The sequence below is a fragment of the Pseudophryne corroboree genome, chromosome 2 (genome assembly GCF_028390025.1).
Source record: "Pseudophryne corroboree isolate aPseCor3 chromosome 2, aPseCor3.hap2, whole genome shotgun sequence".
Taxonomy (NCBI): domain Eukaryota; kingdom Metazoa; phylum Chordata; class Amphibia; order Anura; family Myobatrachidae; genus Pseudophryne; species Pseudophryne corroboree.
The window spans coordinates 37,513,826-37,533,136 of NC_086445.1; the positions used below are offsets into that span (position 1 = coordinate 37,513,826).

General features: G+C 49.7%; 1 protein-coding gene across 7 annotated transcripts in view; it reads right to left on the bottom strand.

Annotated features, from left to right (window-relative positions):
* The window catches only part of LOC134996061 (oocyte zinc finger protein XlCOF22-like), a 162,076-nt gene that overhangs the window by 124,051 nt on the left and 18,714 nt on the right, over window positions 1-19,311 (bottom strand). The gene's annotated exons all lie outside the window — the stretch shown is intronic.

The window sequence follows — 19,311 nt, forward strand, 5'->3', positions numbered from 1 at the left end:
AAAGCTTCCCAAAATGGCAGCCACAGTCTTGAACTGGATAAAACAGGGACATCAGATCTGGTGGACAGCACAGCAGGAACACAGAATGCCTCCTCCAAATGTCTGCAGATCAATTCCCTCCAGACTCACCAGCACCTGCTGAACTACATAGACCAGAGGCTCCCAAACTTTTTTCTTGGAGAGCCGCACTAAGAAAATAAGAATTTACTTACCGATAATTCTATTTCTCGGAGTCCGTAGTGGATGCTGGGGTTCCTGAAAGGACCATGGGGAATAGCGGCTCCGCAGGAGACAGGGCACAAAAGTAAAGCTTTCCGATCAGGTGGTGTGCACTGGCTCCTCCCCCTATGACCCTCCTCCAGACTCCAGTTAGATACTGTGCCCGGACGAGCGTACACAATAAGGGAGGAATTTTGAATCCCGGGTAAGACTCATACCAGCCACACCAATCACACTGTACAACCTGTGATCTGAACCCAGTTAACAGTATGATAACAGGGGAGCCTCTGAAAAGATGGCTCACAATAACACTAACCCGATTTAGTTAGCAATAACTATGTACAAGTATTGCAGATAATCCGCACTTGGGATGGGCGCCCAGCATCCACTACGGACTCCGAGAAATAGAATTATCGGTAAGTAAATTCTTATTTTCTCTATCGTCCTAGTGGATGCTGGGGTTCCTGAAAGGACCATGGGGATTATACCAAAGCTCCCAAACGGGCGGGAGAGTGCGGATGACTCTGCAGCACCGAATGAGAGAACTCCAGGTCCTCTTTTGCCAGGGTATCAAATTTGTAGAATTTTACAAACGTGTTCTCCCCTGACCACGTAGCTGCTCGGCAGAGTTGTAATGCCGAGACCCCTCGGGCAGCCGCCCAAGATGAGCCCACCTTCCTTGTGGAATGGGCATTTACATATTTTTTGCTGTGGCAAGCCTGCCACAGAATGTGCAAGCTGAATTGTACTACAAATCCAACGAGCAATAGTCTGCTTAGAAGCAGGAGCACCCAGCTTGTTGGGTGCACACAGGATAAACAGCAAGTCAGATTTCCTGACTCCAGCCGACCTGGAAACTATATTTTCAAGGCCCTGACAACATCCAGCAACTTGGAGTCCTCCAAGTCCCTAGTAGCCGCAGGTACCACAATAAGCTGGTTCAGGTGAAACGCTGACACCACCTTAGGGAGAAACTGGGGACGAGTCCACAGCTTTGCTCTGTCCGAATGGACAATCAGATATGGCTTTATGAGATAAAGCCGCCAATTCTGACACTCGCCTGGCCGAGGCCAGGACCAACAGCATGGTCACTTTCCATGTGAGATATATCAAATCCACAGATTTGAGTTGTTTAAACCAATGTGATTTTAGGAATCCCAAACTACGTTGAGATCGCCCAGTGCCACTGGAGACATCAAAAGGGGGTTGTATATGCAGTACTCCCTTAACAACTTCTGGACTTCAGGAACTGAAACCAATTTCTTTCTGGAAGAAAATCGACCGGTCGAAATTTGAACCTTAATGGACCCCAATTTGAGACCCATATACACTCCTGTTTGCAGGAAATGTAGGAATTAACCTAGTTGAAATTCTTCCGTGGAGCCTTCCTGGCCTCACACCATGGAACATATTTTCACCTAAGCGGTGATAATGTTGTGCGGTCACCTCCTTCCTGGTTCTGACCAGGGTAGGGATGACCTCTTCCGGAATGCCTTTTTCCCTTAGGATCCGGCGTTCACCCGCCCTGGCGTCAACGCAGCTGCGGTAAGTCATGGAACAGACATGATTCTTGCTGAATCAAGATCCTTTCTAGTATCTCTTGAAGTTCCGGGTACCAAGTTCTTCTTGGCCAAACCGGAGCCACGAGTATAGTTCTTACTCCTCTCCTTCCTATCATTCTCCATACACTGGGTATGAAAGGCAGAGGAGGGAACACATACACCGACTGGTACACCCACGGTGTTACCAGAGCGTCCCAGCTATTGCCTGAGGGTCTCTAGACCTGGCGCTTCATGTGAGACGCCATCATAACCACCTTTGGTCTTTCCCAACGGTTTACAAACATGTGGAAACTTCCAGATGAAGTTCCCACTTTTCCGGGTGGAATTCATTCATGCTGAGGAAATCTTCCTAGTTGTCCACTCCCGGAATGAACACTGCTGACAGTGTTATCACATGATCTTTCGCCCAGCGAAGAATCCTTGCTGTCATTGCCCTCCTGCTTCTTGTGCCGCCCCGTCTGTTTACGTGGGCGACTGCCATGATGATGTCCTACTGGATCAGCACCGGTTGACTTTGAAGCAGAGTTCTTCCTAGGCTCAGAGCATCGTACATTGCCCTTAGCTCCAGTATATTCATGTGGAGAGAAATCTCCAGACTTGACCACACTTCCTTGGAAATTTCTTCCCTGTGTGACTGTTCCCCAGCCTCTCAGGCTGGCATCCGTGGTCACCAGAACACAGTCCTGAATGCTGAATGTGCTGTCCTCTAGAAGATGAGCACTCTGCAGCCCCCACAGAAGAGACACCCTTGTCCTTGGAGACAGGGTTATCCGCTGATGCATCTGAAGATGCGATCCGGACCATTCGTCCAGCAAATCCCCCTGAAAAGTTTTTGCGTGAGATCTGCCGAATGGAATCGCTTCGTAAGAAGCCACCATTTTTCCCAGGACTCCTGTGCATTGATGCACTGATACTTGGCCTGGTTTTAGGAGGTTTCTGACTAGGTCGGATAACTCCCTGGCTTTCCCCTCCAGGAGAAATACCTCTTTCTGGACTATGCCCAGAATCATTCCTAGGAACAGCAGACGTATCATCGGAAAACAGCTGCGATTTTTGGAATATTTAGAATCCACTCGTGCTGTCGTAGAACTACTTTAGATAGTTCTTTTCCGACCTCCAACTGTTCTCTGGAAACTTGCCCCTTTCAGGATATCGTCCAAGTAAGGGATAATTAAGATGCCTTTCTTCTTTTAAGAATCATCTTTTCGGCCATTACCTTGGTAAAGGCCCGGGGTGCCGTGGATAAATCAACGGCAGCGTCTGAAACTGATATTGACAGTTCTGTATCACGAACCAGAGGTACCCTTGTTGAGAAGGGCAAATTTGGACATGAAGGTAATCCTTGATGTCCAGGGACACCATATAGTCCCCTTTTTTCCGGTTCTCTATCACTGCTTTGAGTGACTCCATCTTGATTTGAACCTTTTTATGTAAGTGTTCAAAGATTTCAGATTTAGACTATGTCTCACCAAGCCTTCTGGCTTCAGTACCACAATATAGTGTGGAAGACTAATACCCTTTTCCTTGTTGTAGGAGGGGAACTTTGATTATCACCTGCTGGAAATACAGCTTGTGAATTTTTTTTTTTTTTTTTTTCCAATACTGCCTCCCTGTCGGAGGGAGCCGTTGGTAAAGCAGGCTTCAGGAACCTGCGAGGAAAAAATGTCTCGACTCTCCAATCTGTACCCCTGGGATAATACTTGTACGATCTAGGGGTCAACTTGCGAGTGATCCCACTGCGCGCTGAGACTCTTGAGACTACCCCCCCACTGGTGGAGGGCTTCTTTTCCTGGGAAGGGGCTGCCTGCTGCAGTCTACTTCCCTTTCCTCTATGTCTGGGCAGATATGACTGGCCTTTTGCCCGCTTGCCCACATGGGAACGGAAGGATTGAGGCTGAAAAGACAGTGTCTTTTTCTGCTGAGATGTAACTTGGGGTAAAAAGGTTGGATTTCCCAGCTGTAGCCGTGGCCCCCAGGTCCGATGGACCGACCCCAAATAACTCCTTCCCTTTATACGGCAATACTTCCATGTGCCGTATGGGATCTGTATCACCTGACCACTGTCGTGTCCATGACATCTTCTCGGAGATATGGACAACGCACTTATCTTGATGCCAGAGTGCAAATATCCCTCTGTGCATCTCGCATACAGTATATATATAGAATGCATCCTATTAAATGCTCTATATCAATAAAATATTTTTAGTCAGGGAATTCGACCAAGCCAACCCAGCACTGCATCTCCAGGCTGATGGCGATCGCTGGTCGCAGTATAACCACCGTATGTGTGTATATACTTTTTAGGATATTTTTCCAGCTGCCTATCAGCTGGCTCCTTGAGGGCGGCCGTATCTGGAGACGGTAACGCCACTTGATAAGCGTGTGAGCGCCTTATCCACCCTAAGGGGTGTTTCCCAACGCGCCCTAACTTCTGGCGGGAAAGGGTATAACGCCAATATTTGCTATCGGGGTAAACCCACGCATCATCACACACTTCATTTTATTTTATCTGATTCAGGAAAAACTACAGGTAGTTTTTTCACTTCCACATAATACCCATCTTTTGTGGTACTTGTAGTATCAGAAATATGTAACACCTCCTTCATTGCCCTTAACGTGTGGCCCTAATGAGGAATACGTTTGTTTATTCACCGTCGACACTGGATTCAGTGTCCGTGTCTGTGTCTGTGTCGACCGACTGAGGTAAATGGGCGGTTTTTTTTTAAAAACCCTGACGGTGTTTCTGAGACGCCTGGACCGGTACTAATTGTTTGTCGGCCGTCTCATGTCGTCAACCGACCTTGCAGCGTGTTGACATTCTCACGTAATTCCCTAAATAAGCCATCCATTCCGGTGTCGACTCCCTAGAGAGTGACATCACCCTTACAGGCAATTTCTCCGCCTCCTCCAACATCGTCCTCATACATGTCGACACACACGTACCGACACACAGCACACACACCTGGAATGCTCTGACAGAGGACAGGACCCACTAGCCCTTTGGAGAGACAGAGGGAGAGTTTGCCAGCACACACCAAAAAAACGCTATAATTACATAGGGACAACCTTATATAAGTGTTTCTCCCTAATAGCATCTTTATATATATATATTTATATCGCCAATTAGTGCCCCCCCTCTCTGTTTAAACCCTGTTTCTGTAGTGCAGTGCAGGGGAGAGCCTGGGAGCCTTCTCTCCAGCCTTTCTGTGAGAGAAAATGGCGCTGTGTGCTGAGGAGATAGGCCCCGCCCCTTTTCCGGCGGGCTCGTCTCCCGCTCTTTAGTGAAGTTTGGCAGGGGTTAAATATCTCCATATAGCCTCTGGGGGCTATATGTGAGGTATTTTTAGCCAGTATATAGGTTTACATTTGCCTCCCAGGGCGCCCCCCCCCAGCGCCCTGCACCCTCAGTGACTGCGTGTGAAGTGTGCTGAGAGGAAAATGGCGCACAGCTGCAGTGCTGTGCGCTACCTTTAGAAGACTGCAAGGGTCTTCAGCCGCCGATTCTGGACCTCTTCTTACTTCAGCATCTGCAAGGGGGCCGGCGGCGCGGCTCCGGTGACCATCCAGGCTGTACCTGTGATCGTCCCTCTGGAGCTGATGTCCAGTAGCCAAGAAGCCAATCCATCCTGCACGCAGGTGAGTTCACTTCTTCTCCCCTCTGTCCCTCGTTGCAGTGATCCTGTTGCCAGCAGGACTCACTGTAAAATAAAAAACCTAAGCTAAACTTTCTCTAAGCAGCTCTTTAGGAGAGCCACCTAGAATTGCACCCTTCTCGGCCGGGCACAAAAATCTAACTGGAGTCTGGAGGAGGGTCATAGGGGGAGGAGCCAGTGCACACCACCTGATCGGAAAGCTTTACTTTTGTGCCCTGTCTCCTGCGGAGCCGCTATTCCCCATGGTCCTTTCAGGAACCCCAGCATCCACTAGGACGATAGAGAAAATGTCATTGAACAGGGGACCACAAGGAGCACAATCCCGCTGCCGTGATCCTGAATGAGGGTTTGCGGAGGCTGAGGACAGTAAGCAGCGGGGGTGGGGGGAGGTTAGGGTTAGGCTGCGGGGAAGGAAGGGATAGGCTGCGGAGAAGGTTATGGTTAGGCTGAGGGAGGGAACAGGTTACGTTTAGGCTGCAGAAAGGAGTGTTAAGGGGGCATTGGAGGGAAGGTAAGTATACTTACCTAGCCCCTGTTGGGATTTCTCACCATCGGGATGCCGTGTCGGTCTTCTGACCATCGGCATATCATACCCAACCCCTCACAGTCATCCTACTAGCAATTAGGTGTAGGTTCTTTTCTGAGTAACTCTTATTCTAAGACGCACTCATTAGCTCTCTGCAATGAGATGCATAAGTAGTGTTCACGCTAGGATTTTTTTAGGGCAGGGTGCTGAGCATTGAGGAGGGCACATTTTTATTTTGGAGGGCACATTTTTGATGTGACGCTTTGCGCACAAAGCATAGCGCATAGGTTTATAGTTTTTGTACATACATTTTACCCTTTGTATATTCTATACACATACATACATACATACATACATAGAAGACACCTAACATCTGTACTGAGAAAAACACTGTATATGTCCAGTCTTCTTGAAAGATCGGCTGTAGCATATACATAAGTAGATAATTATACATATATTTTCCAGTACTGAAGTAGTTATAATCCGTATGTGTTATAAAACAGAAAAGTTAAACAATGGATTAAAATATATAGGAAAAAAAAAAATAAGTCTGTTCTACTAGGGAAATACCGTAAACAGGACAGGCTCACTGCTTACCCTGTTCTTTTCCTCTTTATCAGAGTGCTGTGTTATTTACAGTGCCTCCTCTGCCATCCAGTTCGCTAAGGATAGAAACTGTGTTCCAATTTCAGGGGTGGGCAAGGAGTAGACAACAACATTGTAACATGCACTGACTGCTGCATTCTGTATACAATGCATATAGGTGTTGTATTTTAGGAAGGCTGATTTTGTAGGGATGGGAAAATATATAAGCCAGCGGTGGCCGAGCCGCATGCGGCTCTTTCATCCTCCGCATGCGGCTCGATCCGCTCCCGGCCACCGCTGCCCGACACAGCGCACTCACAGCAGGTCTCCAGCGGCGGTGTCTAAAATCCGGCGCCGGCCCGTGAGCCAATCAGAGCTCGCGGACCGGCAGCAAAGGCTCCTGATTGGCTCACGGGCCGGCGTCGAATTGAATATAGACACCACCGCCGGAGACTGAGGGGTAGGAGAGGCGCATGCTGTGCTCTCCTTCCACTCACAGCAGCAGCTCGGTAAGCAGCACTTTTTGGGCGGTTTGGGGGGGGGGGGGGGGGGGGGGGGGGGGAGTGAGGCACTGTGGGGGTATATCTTGCACTATGGGAGCATATGTATCTGCACTGGGGCACATCTGGCACTGTGTGGGGGCATGTGTATCTGCACTGGGGCATATCTGGCACTGTGTGGGGACATGTGTATCTGCACTGGGGCATATCTGGCACTGTGTGGGGACATGTGTATCTGCACTGGGGCATATCTGGCACTGTGTGGGGACATGTGTATCTGCACTGGGGCATATCTGGCACTGTGGGGGCATGTGTATCTGCACTGGGGTATATCTGGCACTGTGGGGGCATGTGTATCTGCACTGGGGCATATCTGGCACTGTGTGGGGACATGTGTATCTGCACTGGGGCTTATCTGGCACTGTGTTAGGACATGTGTATCTGCACTGGGGCATATCTGGCACTGTGGGGACATGTGTATCTGCACTGGGGCATATCTGGCACTGTGGGGACATGTGTATCTGCACTGGGGCATATCTGGCACTGTGTGGGGGCATGTGTATCTGCACTGGGGCATATCTGGCACTGTGGGGACATGTGTATCTGCACTGGGGTATATCTGGCACTGTGGGGACATGTGTATCTGCACTGGGGCATATCTGGCACTGTGGGGGCATGTGTATCTGCACTGGGGCATATCTGGCACTGTGTGGGGACATGTGTATCTGCACTGGGGCGTATCTGGCACTGTGTGGGGACATGTGTATCTGCACTGGGGCGTATCTGGCACTGTGGGGACATGTGTATCTGCACTGGGGCGTATCTGGCACTGTGTGGGGACATGTGTATCTGCACTGGGGCATATCTGGCACTGTGGGGACATGTGTATCTGCACTGGGGCATATCTGGCACTGTGGAGACATGTGTATCTGCACTGGGGCATATCTGGCACTGTGGGGACATGTGTATCTGCACTGGGGCATATCTGGCACTGTGTGGGGGCATGTGTTTCTGCACTGGGGCATATCTGGCACTGTGTGGGGACATGTGTATCTGCACTGGGGCATATCTGGCACTGTGTGGGGACATGTGTATCTGCACTGGGGTATATCTGGCACTGTGGGGACATGTGCATCTGCACTGGGGTATATCTGGCACTGTGGGGGCATGTGTATCTGCACTGGGGTATATCTGGCACTGTGGGGGCATGTGTATCTGCACTGTGGTATATCTGGCACTGTGTGGGGACATGTGTATCTGCACTGGGGTATATCTGGCACTGTGGGGACATGTGCATCTGCACTGGGGTATATCTGGCACTGTGGGGGCATGTGCATCTGCACTGGGGTATATCTGGCACTGTGTGGGGACATGTGTATCTGCACTGGGGGCATATCTGGCACTGTGGGGGCATGTGTATCTGCACTGGGGCATATCTGGCACTGTGGGGGCATGTGTATCTGCACTGGGGGCATATCTGGCACTGTGGGGGCATGTGTATCTGGCACTGTGGGGGCATGTGTATCTGGCACTGTGGGGGCATGTGTATCTGGCACTGTGGGGGCATGTGTATCTGGCACTGTGGGGGCATGTGTATCTGGCACTGTGGGGGCACCCATTTTTTGGCATTTTTATATGTATGTGGCACTGTACAACATGACTACACGGGGTTATGACACGAGGTCACACTCCTACAAACGTCATACCGAAAGGTGTGTGCACAAAAATGGGGCGTGGCTTTGTGACAACTAAGCCCCCCCCATTTTTTTCACACGCGCCAAAGGCACGCGCATGATAGTGGCTCTTGACCTTGCCTATGGATCTTTTCTGGCTCTTCACCTCTGACTGGTTGGCCACCCCTGGTGTAATAGTTTCTTTGGCAGAGTGAAGGAATCTGAAAGCAGTGCAGGAGAGGTGGGAAACATTAAAATGTGCAATATTAAAGGCAACAGACCTTTGTATCAAAAGTGTTAGGAAAAACACAAGGAAAAGGAAGCTAGTGTGGTTTGCAAAAGAAGTAGCAAATATTGTGAGAGCAAAAAATATGGCTTTTAGGAAATATAAGCAGACATAAAATAATGAAGACAAAGAGATATATCTTGTTAAACAGAAGGAGACTAAGAAGGTAATCAGATGTGCAAAGGCACAAGCTGAGGAGAAAATGGCCCAGTCAGTGGGTAAAGCAGGCAAAACTTTTTTAGGTATATAAGCGAAAGGAGAAAAACAAAAGGGGGAACAATAAAACTAAAGACGGACACTGGGAGTCTTGTTGAGGGAGACAATGTAACAGCAGATCATCTTAATTCTTTTTGCTCAGTATTCACTACTGAAAGAGAGGGGAAGGGGCCACAGTTAAGTTGCAGGGATATTCAGGAAAATGAAACAAGTACATTTACAGAGGAGAAGGTCCTAACAGAACTCTCAAAGCTGAAAGTGGACAAATCTATGGGGCCAGATGGGATACATCCAAGGATACTAAAAGAACTTAAAGAGGTACTGGTAGCACCACTGACAGAATTATTCAACCAGTCATTAGCTACAGGAGTAATTCCAGAGGACTGGAAAAGAGCGAACGTAGACCCACTGCACAAAAGTGGAAGCAAGGAAGAGGCAAACAACTACAGACCAGTGAGTCTTACATCAGTAGTAGGGAAATTGATGGAAACACTCTTAAAAGAAAGTTGTAGATTATCTCAAATCCGGCAATTTACAGGATCCCAAACAGCATGGATTCACTGGGGGGGGGGGGGGGGGGGGGGGTGTTGTCAAACAAATCTTAATGACTTTTTTGACTGTGTGACTAAAGTGATGGATAAAGGTGGAGCCATGGATATAGCTTATACAGACTATAGTAAGGCTTTTGACACTGTTCCACATCGCAGACTGCTAAATAAACTTGAAAGTTTGGGATTGGATATTAGGATTATTGAATGGATAAGATCTTGGTTGAAGGATAGAAAAACAGAGTTGTGGTAAATGGAGTGCATTCACAGGAGGGAAAGGTTACCAGTGGAGTACCCCAGGGATCTGTACTTGGACCAGTACTTTTTAATATCTTCATTGGTGACACTGCAAATGGCATTAAAGGGAAAGTATGTCTTTTTGAAGAGGACACAAAAGGTATGCAACAGGGTAGACACACCAGGTGGGGTAAAACAAATGATTGAGGATCTAGGTAGACTAGAGGAATGGTCAAGAGTGTGGCAATTACAGTTTGTGACCGGACGCCTTTCGTTCAAGTTCCGTCCCCAGTGCACAGAATGGAAGGTTAAGTCACACGGAACCTGACCACATAGGAGATTCCCGCTTACCGTCAGTAACCGCCTGTTACTGACTCCACCCACTGCGCTGTGGGTGGGTTTATGCTGCCACCACCAAACTCCTAACCTGCCATAGCGTTTGGAACCACAGTTCTGCTCTGTATGTGCCGACACGCTGCCTTACCACACCTGTGTGGTGTTGACGAATCCCCACTAGCTAGGCCTCTACCGGTAGCTGGCGGAAGGCGGAACTTGGAGACATTAGGTGCTTCCCTGGACAGCCGGAGGACGGGGCTATTTTTGGCATAACCCTGTAGGTCACAAGATGAAGCAATCTTCTTGAGGCAGATGATGTTTATTTGCTCAATAATAGTCTTAAAAAGACTCTTCCCTATTGCTAGGGGCAACAGCATACAGCAAGATGTTCCAGCAGAATGAAGATGGTACAATACCCTCTGGAGGCACGCAGGCCTCCTTTTTATGTCAATTTTCCACACCGTACCACAGGGGGTCATGTACCCCCTGAGTAATTTCCATCCAATCAGGAAATCTTACAAAATACAAATAAATAAAACAATTTCCTCTTTCCTGGCAAACACAAAGTTTTGTATAATTTAAACTCCAATTCCTACCACCTGGGAGTTTACACTTCACCATTGATAAATTTATCACATAGCTTCAAAATACAAATGTTTCTGTCTCATTCACATCTCCATGCAATCCCAGTGTTTGGGATTACAACAGGAAAGACTGCCACACAACAATCAGTCTTCCTTCCACCTTTGTTTGCATGTCAAAGATGTTTGGCCACCAAGAGGCCGGCTAATTGACACTTACTTGTACATAGCAAGTCTGGAGCTAGGACAATTACCATACGACTTCCTATGCAAAAAGTGTCTCACAAACTATTTTCAAGGCCTTTTTAGAAACAAAATACCTTGTACTTTCCCCATAAGTGCCCTGTCCATGCAGTCCATCAATCTCCAACTGCGCAGCGATATAACATATACCTGGTGCCTAGCACCCACAATACATTTAAAGATGGCGACTAGCGCCAGTGCACAGTTTAAAAGTGGCGCCAAGCGCCCATTGTCTTCCTAATGGCGCCAGGCACTAGGGGTTAACCCCTTGAGTGCTGCGGCTGCCATTACACGTGTGGCTGGTTAGTCTCTCCGGCCACACTCCTCCTCCCCCATTTCAAGCGGGAAAACCAGCGAGTCATGTCCCAACGATATGGCTCCTGGTCCCGCAGTCCCTTGTGTTGAAGGGGACGCTTACTAGGGGGTGTAGGCTCCGGCCTAGACAGTTCATCCATAGCGTAGTGGGCCTCTCTTCGTGGGTGCACAATGTTTAAATAGTCCACCTGAAGTCCAATTTCAAGGCTCCACCACAAAAGTCTGTCCAATTTCCCCAAGGTAGGTTGCAGCCACCTAACAGGTGGGTGGTAAGTCACCACGGTGGGGGAAACCGTTAAACACAAGTGCCACCCAAGGTGTCCCAATTGTGGCATACCCCACCTCCCACCATAGCAGCGTTCTGCTCAAACAGGCCACAGGGTGCTCCTGCCCATATGGCTCTTTCTGGCTTGGTACTGCTTCCAGTCCGTGCAGTGGCGCAGTAGTTCGTAACACACAGTCCTGGTCAAGAATGTGCGCCATCAGCACTGGAGCGGGTACCAGAGCCTCCTTCAATGACTGGAATGCCAACTCGCAAGCGGGTGCAAAGTCCACTGACTTGGAAATGCCCTTCCTAGCCATCTCTGTCAAGGGCTTCACTACAGGACTAAAGTCAATGACAACGTGTCCGTAGGGCCTTACAGGTTCTAAGGTCAGTACCAGTCTGGGTGATGTGGGTCGGGGACAGCCTCTGGTTGCCTCCACCCCCTCTGGTTTGGGCCTACCCCTGTCTCCTCCCACATGGTGCCCCAGGCACTGCGCCTCTGTCATTTCTATCTGGCAACTGTCTGCCCTAACTGTCAGACCTGCCCTCCAATCCTCCTCTGTCGACGTAGGACTCGAAAAACCTACCCTGTCACCTAGGTCTACTCTTTCCTCCTCGTCCGATACCTGTGCCACAGTGATGGCGGCCAGACCACCAGCCTCTGGATCCTGTGTGGCATCCACTACAGGGAGGCTGCGTGTCTTCCCCGATCTACTGCGCACAGGCAGGGGACCTGCTAGGTCCACAGCAACTTGATGTAAAGGTTCTCCTATGGGCAGAGACCCAGAGACAACACAACCACTGGAGTGCCCCAGCTGCCAACGCATGGCACCAGCCTTACAGTTGGTCTGGGCGTCATCCGACATTCCAGACCAGGGTAAGCTCCGTGTCAGGCACTTAAGGGTACGGTCTATCTCTAAGTGGCTGTCCAAAGGGGTTTCACTGGCAACCGACACCGGTTGCGCAGGAAAGTTCCCTGGGGGGACCAGTTGGACACGTTCCCTATCTGGTCTATCCCCTCCCACTTTCCTGTCTACCCTGTACCTTAACCCTTCCCGCAAGGTCAAACTTCCTGCCCCAACCCTGTCAAGGCCGCTGCCAGAGTGGCGCCTCATGCCTTTCAGGGATGGGTCAGAGAGTTGAGCCTCCCTAAACTCCTGCCTGCGGCCCTCAATCTCTCCTAAATTGGGACACTCTACAGGGGGATCTAGGTTGGGACTGCTAGGGTTAGTCTGGTAGGGGTCAGTCACGGAAAAGTCAGTGTGGTTTCTTATACTCACCGCCGGAGTTGGCAAACCACTTGGGTCAGGAGCATCACTGGGCACCCCCACAGGATCAAACGAACAGGAACCAACACCCTCTGCGTTGCTAGGGGACGTAGGCATACCAGAGGCAAAAGGCATGCGGGGTCGATGTGCCGATCTAGCCGCTGTAATCTTTTCCTCTGGGCTGGTTGATGCTGTGGTTGTCTGTGCTGGCAGTTGTCTAGCAGCTGTAGTCTCTTCCTCTGGGCTGGGCTGTGCTGGAGTAGCTGATGTCAACAGTGGTTGTGGAACTTGACTCCGGGGAATGGCGCCAGCAAACTTGGTGACGATCCCACCACCCAGATCATTTCCAAGGACCACATCAGTTGGGAGACCATCCATGACGGCAACTTCTCGCAACTCTGGTCCAGTTATCCAGTCTAGGTAGACTCTTGCCATGGGTACCGCTTTCTCTGCTCCATCTGCCAGCGTGACCTTGGCAGTGCGACCCTGCAATACTGCAGCAGGATCTATGAGGTGGGGGCTCACCACAGTGATTGAGGCCCCAGAGTCTCTTAGGCCTTCCCCCTGCAGGGATCCCACGTGGACCGGCTGCAGGTGCCTCCACATATTCTGTAGGGGCTGTTTGGCCAAGCAGGTGACTCTCTCCGCAGAGTGCACCTGTCTCTCGCCACACTCCATCGGACTGACTGGAGGGGGAACAGTCTCTGTAGGCTCATCTCCTCTCGTCAAACAAGCGAGCCGGGCTCCAGCACTCGGATTTGGGGCACGAGTCTGGGGTGCTTGGGATGCAGGACAGTTCATCCTCAGATGTCCGATTTTCCCACAGCCGTAGCACTTCTTCTCCAGTCGGGGCACCGATGATCTCTGATCTGTTGCAGGGACGCTGCGGTGCGGTTGCTAAACAAGAGCACCCGGGTTGGAAGATGCTTGTCTTTGGGGGTGATGAGCTGAAGAGGGGTGTCCCCCTGGTGGTACAGTCTTTTGGAGCTGGCTGGGCGCTTCTGACACATTATTAAACATATTTTAAATACCTGGTGCCTAGCACCCACAATACATTTAAAGATGGCGACTAGTGCCAGTGCACAGTTTAAAAGTGGCGCCAAGCGCCCATTGTCTTCCTAATGGCGCCAGGCACTAGGGGTTAACCCCTTCAGTGCTACGGCCGCCATTACACGTGTGGCTGGTTAGTCTCTCCGGCCACACAGTTTAATGCCAAAAAATGCAAAATCATGCACCTGGGTGTCAAAAATCCAAAGTCTAAAAAATAGGATTTTAAAACCGACCGGTAAATCCTTTTCTCCTAGTCCGTAGAGGATGCTGGGGACTTCAAAAGGACCATGGGGTATAGACGGGATCCGCAGGAGACATGGGCACACTATAAGACTTTGAATGGGTGTGAACAGGCTCCTCCCGCTATGCCCCTCTCCCAGACCTCAGTTATAGGAACTGTGCCCAGGGAGACGGACATTTCGAGGAAAAGGATTTTTGTTAACCAAGGGTGAGAAACATACCAGCTCACACCACAACACACCGTAGAACATGGTTTACAAGCAATAACAGTTAACAGTATGAACTAAAAACAGCAACAAGCTGAGTATAACCGATACACAACCTTTGTGTAACAGAAAACAATAACCAGTATCAATACAACTGCAAGTAACAGTCTGCACTGGGACGGGCGCCCAGCATCCTCTACGGACTAGGAGAAAAGGATTTACCGGTAGGTATTAAAAACCTATTTTCTCTTACGTCCTAGAGGATGCTGGGGACTCCAAAAGGAACATGGGGTCTATACCAAAGCTCCAGACCGGGCGGGAGAGTGCGGACGACTCTGCAGCACCGATTGAGCAAACATGAGGTCCTCATCAGCCAGGGTATCAAAACTTGTAGAACTTAGCAAAAGTGTTTGAACCCAACCATGAAGCTGCTCGGCAAAGTTGAAGCACCGAGACTCCTCGAGCAGCCGCCTAAGATGAGTCCACCTTCCTGGTAGAATGGGCCTGCATCGACTTCGGCAACGGCAATCCAGCCGTAGAATGAGCATGCTGAACCGTATTACAGATCCAGCGTGCAATAGTCTGCTTGGAAGCAGGATCCCCAATTTTGTTGGGAGCATAGAGGACAAACAGAGCCTCTGATTTCCTAATTTGAGCCGTTCTGGCGACATAAATTTTCAAAGCTCTTACGACATTGAGAGATTTTGGCACCGCCACGGCATTCGTAGCCACAGGCACCATGATGGGTTGAATTTTGTGAAACGAAGAAACCACCTTCGGCAGAAATTGTTGACGAGTCCTCAATTCCGCTCTATCCACATGGAAAATCAAATAGGGGCTCTTGTGAGACAAAGCCGCTAATTCAGACAGCCGCCTTGCGGACGCCAAGGCCAAAAGCATGACCACTTTCCAAGTGAGAAATTTCAACTCAACCTTTCGCAAAGGTTAAAACCAGTGAGACATAAGAAATTGTAACACCACGTCAAGATTCCACGGAGCCACGGGTGGCACAAACGGAGGATGGATGTGCAACACTCCCTTCACGAAAGTCTGAACCTCTGGAAAGGCGGCCAATTCTTTTTGAAAGAAAATAGATAAAGCTGAAATCTGCACTTTAATGGAACCTAATTTCAGGCCTGCATCCACGCCTGCCTGCAAAAAATGGAGGAAACGACCCAGCTGAAACTCCTCCGTAGGAGCTTTCTTGGCTTCACACCAAGACACATTTTCTCCAAATACGGTGATAATGCTTCGCCGTGACCTCCTTTCTAGCCTTAAGGAGAGTGGGGATGACTTCCCCGGGAATACCATTTCGAGCTAGAATTTGGCGTTCAACCTCCACGCCGTCAAACGCAGCCGCGGTAAGTCCTGGAAGACGCATGGCCCCTGCAGTAACAGATCCTCTCTGAGAGGAAGAGGCCAGGGATCTCCTATGAGCAATTCCTGAAGATCCGGATACCAGGCCCTCCGTGGCCAATCTGGAACGATGAGTACCGCCTGAACCCTTGTTCTTCTTATGATCCTCAACACTTTTGGAATGAGTGGAAGTGGAGGGAACACATACACCGACTGAAACACACACACAGAGTTACCAGGGCGTCCACTGCACTGGCTTGAGGGTCCCTTGACCTGGAACAATATCTCGGAAGCTTCTTGTTGAGGCAAGACGCCATCATGTCTATTTGAGGAATTCCCCAACGACTTGTCACTTCTGCAAAAACCTCTTAATGAAGACCCCACTCTCCTGGATGGAGATTGTGTCTGCTGAGGAAGTCTGCTTCCCAGTTGTCCACGCCCGGAAGGAATACCGCCGACAGAGCTCTCACGTGCTTTTCCGCCCAGCGGAGAACTTTTGCAGCCTCCGCCATCGCCGCTCTGCTCTTTGTTCCGCCCTGGCGGTTTATGTACGCCGCCGCTGTTACGTTGTCCGACTGAATCAGGACAGGTAGACCTCGAAGAAAGTGTTACGCTTGCAGAAGGCCGTTGTAAATGGCTCTCAATTCCAGAACGTTTATATGCAGACAAGCTTCCTGGCTTGACCATTTTCCCTGGAAATTTCTTCCTTGTGTGACTGCTCCCCAGCCTCGGAGACTTGCATCCGTGGTCAGCAGGACCCAATCCTGGATCCCGAACCTGCGTCCCTCTAGGAGGTGAGAACTTTGAAGCCACCACAGGAGAGATATTTTGGTCCTGGAAAATAGACTTATTTTCCGGTGCATGTGCAGGCGAGACCCGGACCACTTGTCCAACAGGTCCCACTGAAATGCCCGGGCATGAAACCTGCCAAACGGAATGGCTTCGTAAGCTGCCACCATCTTGCCCAGCACCCGAGTGCATTGATGAATCGATACCCTTGCCGGTTTCAGAATCTCCTTGACCATGGTCTGGATTTCCAGAGCTTTTTCCGCTGGGAGAAATACTTTCGGCAGTTCAGTGACCAGAATCATGCCCAGGAAAGGCAGTCGAGTTGTCGGAATCAACTGTGATTTTGGCAAATTTAGAATCCAACCATGTTGTTGCAGAATCGTCAGGGAGAGTGCCACGTTTATTAGCAACTGCTCCTTTGATCTCGCTTTTATCAGGAGATCGTCCAAGTACGGGATAATTGTGACATCCTGCTTGCGTAGGAGTACCATAATTTCCGCCATTACTTTGGTGAAGACCCTCGGGGCCGTGGAAAGACCAAACGGCAACGTCTAAAATTGGTAATGACAATCCTGCACCGCAAACTTCAGGAAAGCCTGATGTGAAGGATATATTGGGACATGCAAGTAGGCATCTTTTATGTCGACTGACGCCATAAAATCCCCCCTTCCAGACTGGAGATCACTGCTCGAAGAGATTCCATCTTGAACTTGAAAGTTTTCAAATACAGATTGAGGGATTTTAGGTTCAGGATCGGTCTGACTGAGCCGTCCGGCTTTGGTACGACAAAAAAGCTTGAATAAAACACTTCTCCCCGTTGAGACGGGGGTACCGTGACAATGACACGCTGTCGACACAGCTTTTGTATCGCAGCACTCACTACTTCCCTTTCTGGGCTAGAAACTGGCAAGGCTGATTTGAAAAATCGGTGGGGGGGGCACCTCCTTAAACTCCAGTTTGTACCCTTGGGACACTATGTCTAACACCCAAGGATCCAGGCCCGAGTGAAACCAGACCTGACTGAAGAGTTGGAGACACGCCCCCACCGGTACGGACTCCCGTAGGGGAGTCCCAGTGTCATGTGGTGGACTTGGCAGAAGCAGGGGAGGACTTCTGGTCCTGGGAGCCTGGCGCAGCAGGCAACCTATTTCCCCTTCCTCTACCTTTAGAGGCAAGGAAGGGCGACCCTTTTCCTTTTTTGTATTTATTAGGCCGAAAGGACTGCATCTGATAATGGGGTGCCTTTTTCTGTTGTGCAGGAACATAAGGAAGAAAGGATGACTTACCCGCTGTAGCTGTAGACACCAGGTCAGCGAGGCCCTCACCAAACAAGACACTACCTTTATATGGGAGAGCTTCCATAGCTTTCTTAAGAGTCGGCATCAGCATTCCATTGATGAATTCCAATGATGAGCGCTCTCCTGGCCGATACTGCCATGGCATTGGCCCTTGATCCCAAGAGGCGAATATCCCTCGCCGCATCCTTTAGGTAAGCTGCAGCGTCCCTGATATAACAGAGTCAAAAGAATGTTATCCCTATCCAAGGTATCCATGCCAGATGCCAAATTATCAGCCCACTTACCATTAGCACTACTCACCCAGGCCGACGCCACGGCAGGTCTGAGCAGAGCACCCGTAGTGACATAAATGGACTTTAAGGTCGTTTCCTGCTTACGATCCGCAGGGTCCTTAAGGGCAGCAGTGTCAGGAGACGGAAGCGCCACCTTCTTGGACAGCCGTGATAGAGCCTTGTCCACATTGGGAGATGACTCCCACTTTTCCCTATCGTCAGAGGGGAAACGATAAGCCATTAGAATTCTCTTGGGAATCTGCCACCTTTTATCAGGAGATTCCCAAGCTTTTTCACAAAGAGCGGTCAGTTTATGAGAGGGGGGAAATGTCACCTCAGGCTTCTTTCCCTTATACAAACAAACCCTTGTATCTGGAACAGCAGGCACTTCAGAAATATGTAAAACATCTTTAATTGCCACAATCATGTACTGAATACTCTTAACCAATTTTGGATGTAAACTGGCCTCACTATAGTCGACACTGGAATCAGAGTCCGTGTCGGTATCAGTATCCACAATCTGGGTAAATGAACGATTTTGTGACCCTGAGGGGGCCTGTACCCGAAACAAGGCGTCCTCCATGGATTTTCTCCATGTTTGTGTCCAAGAATCGGATTTATCCAGTCTTTTAGTCAACAACTCCACATTTGCATTCAATGTCCGCACACATTTATCCAATCAGCAGTCGGCGGTGCCGACATAGTCACTCCCAACTCCTTTTCTGCGCCCCCAGCAACTTCCTCCGGGGAGGAGCGCTCAGCCTCAGACATGTCGACACACACGTACCGACACACACAAACACACTGGCTATAGGGGACAGACCCACAGGGAAGCCTGTTAGAGAAACACAGAGGGAGTTTACTAGCTCACACCCCAGCGCCTATTTCAGTACTGAAATCAAATATCAGATGTCTACGCTCTTCATAAAAGGGTTAATAGCGCCAAATTACTGTGCCCCCCCGTTTTGCTCCCTGTTGGCGCTGGTAAGCTGTGAGGGCTAAGCCACGCCCCCTCACCGGCGCGCTGTAGTCCCGCTCAAAATTTGAATATTTATACTGGCGGGGGCTATAATTTAGTGCCTAGGCA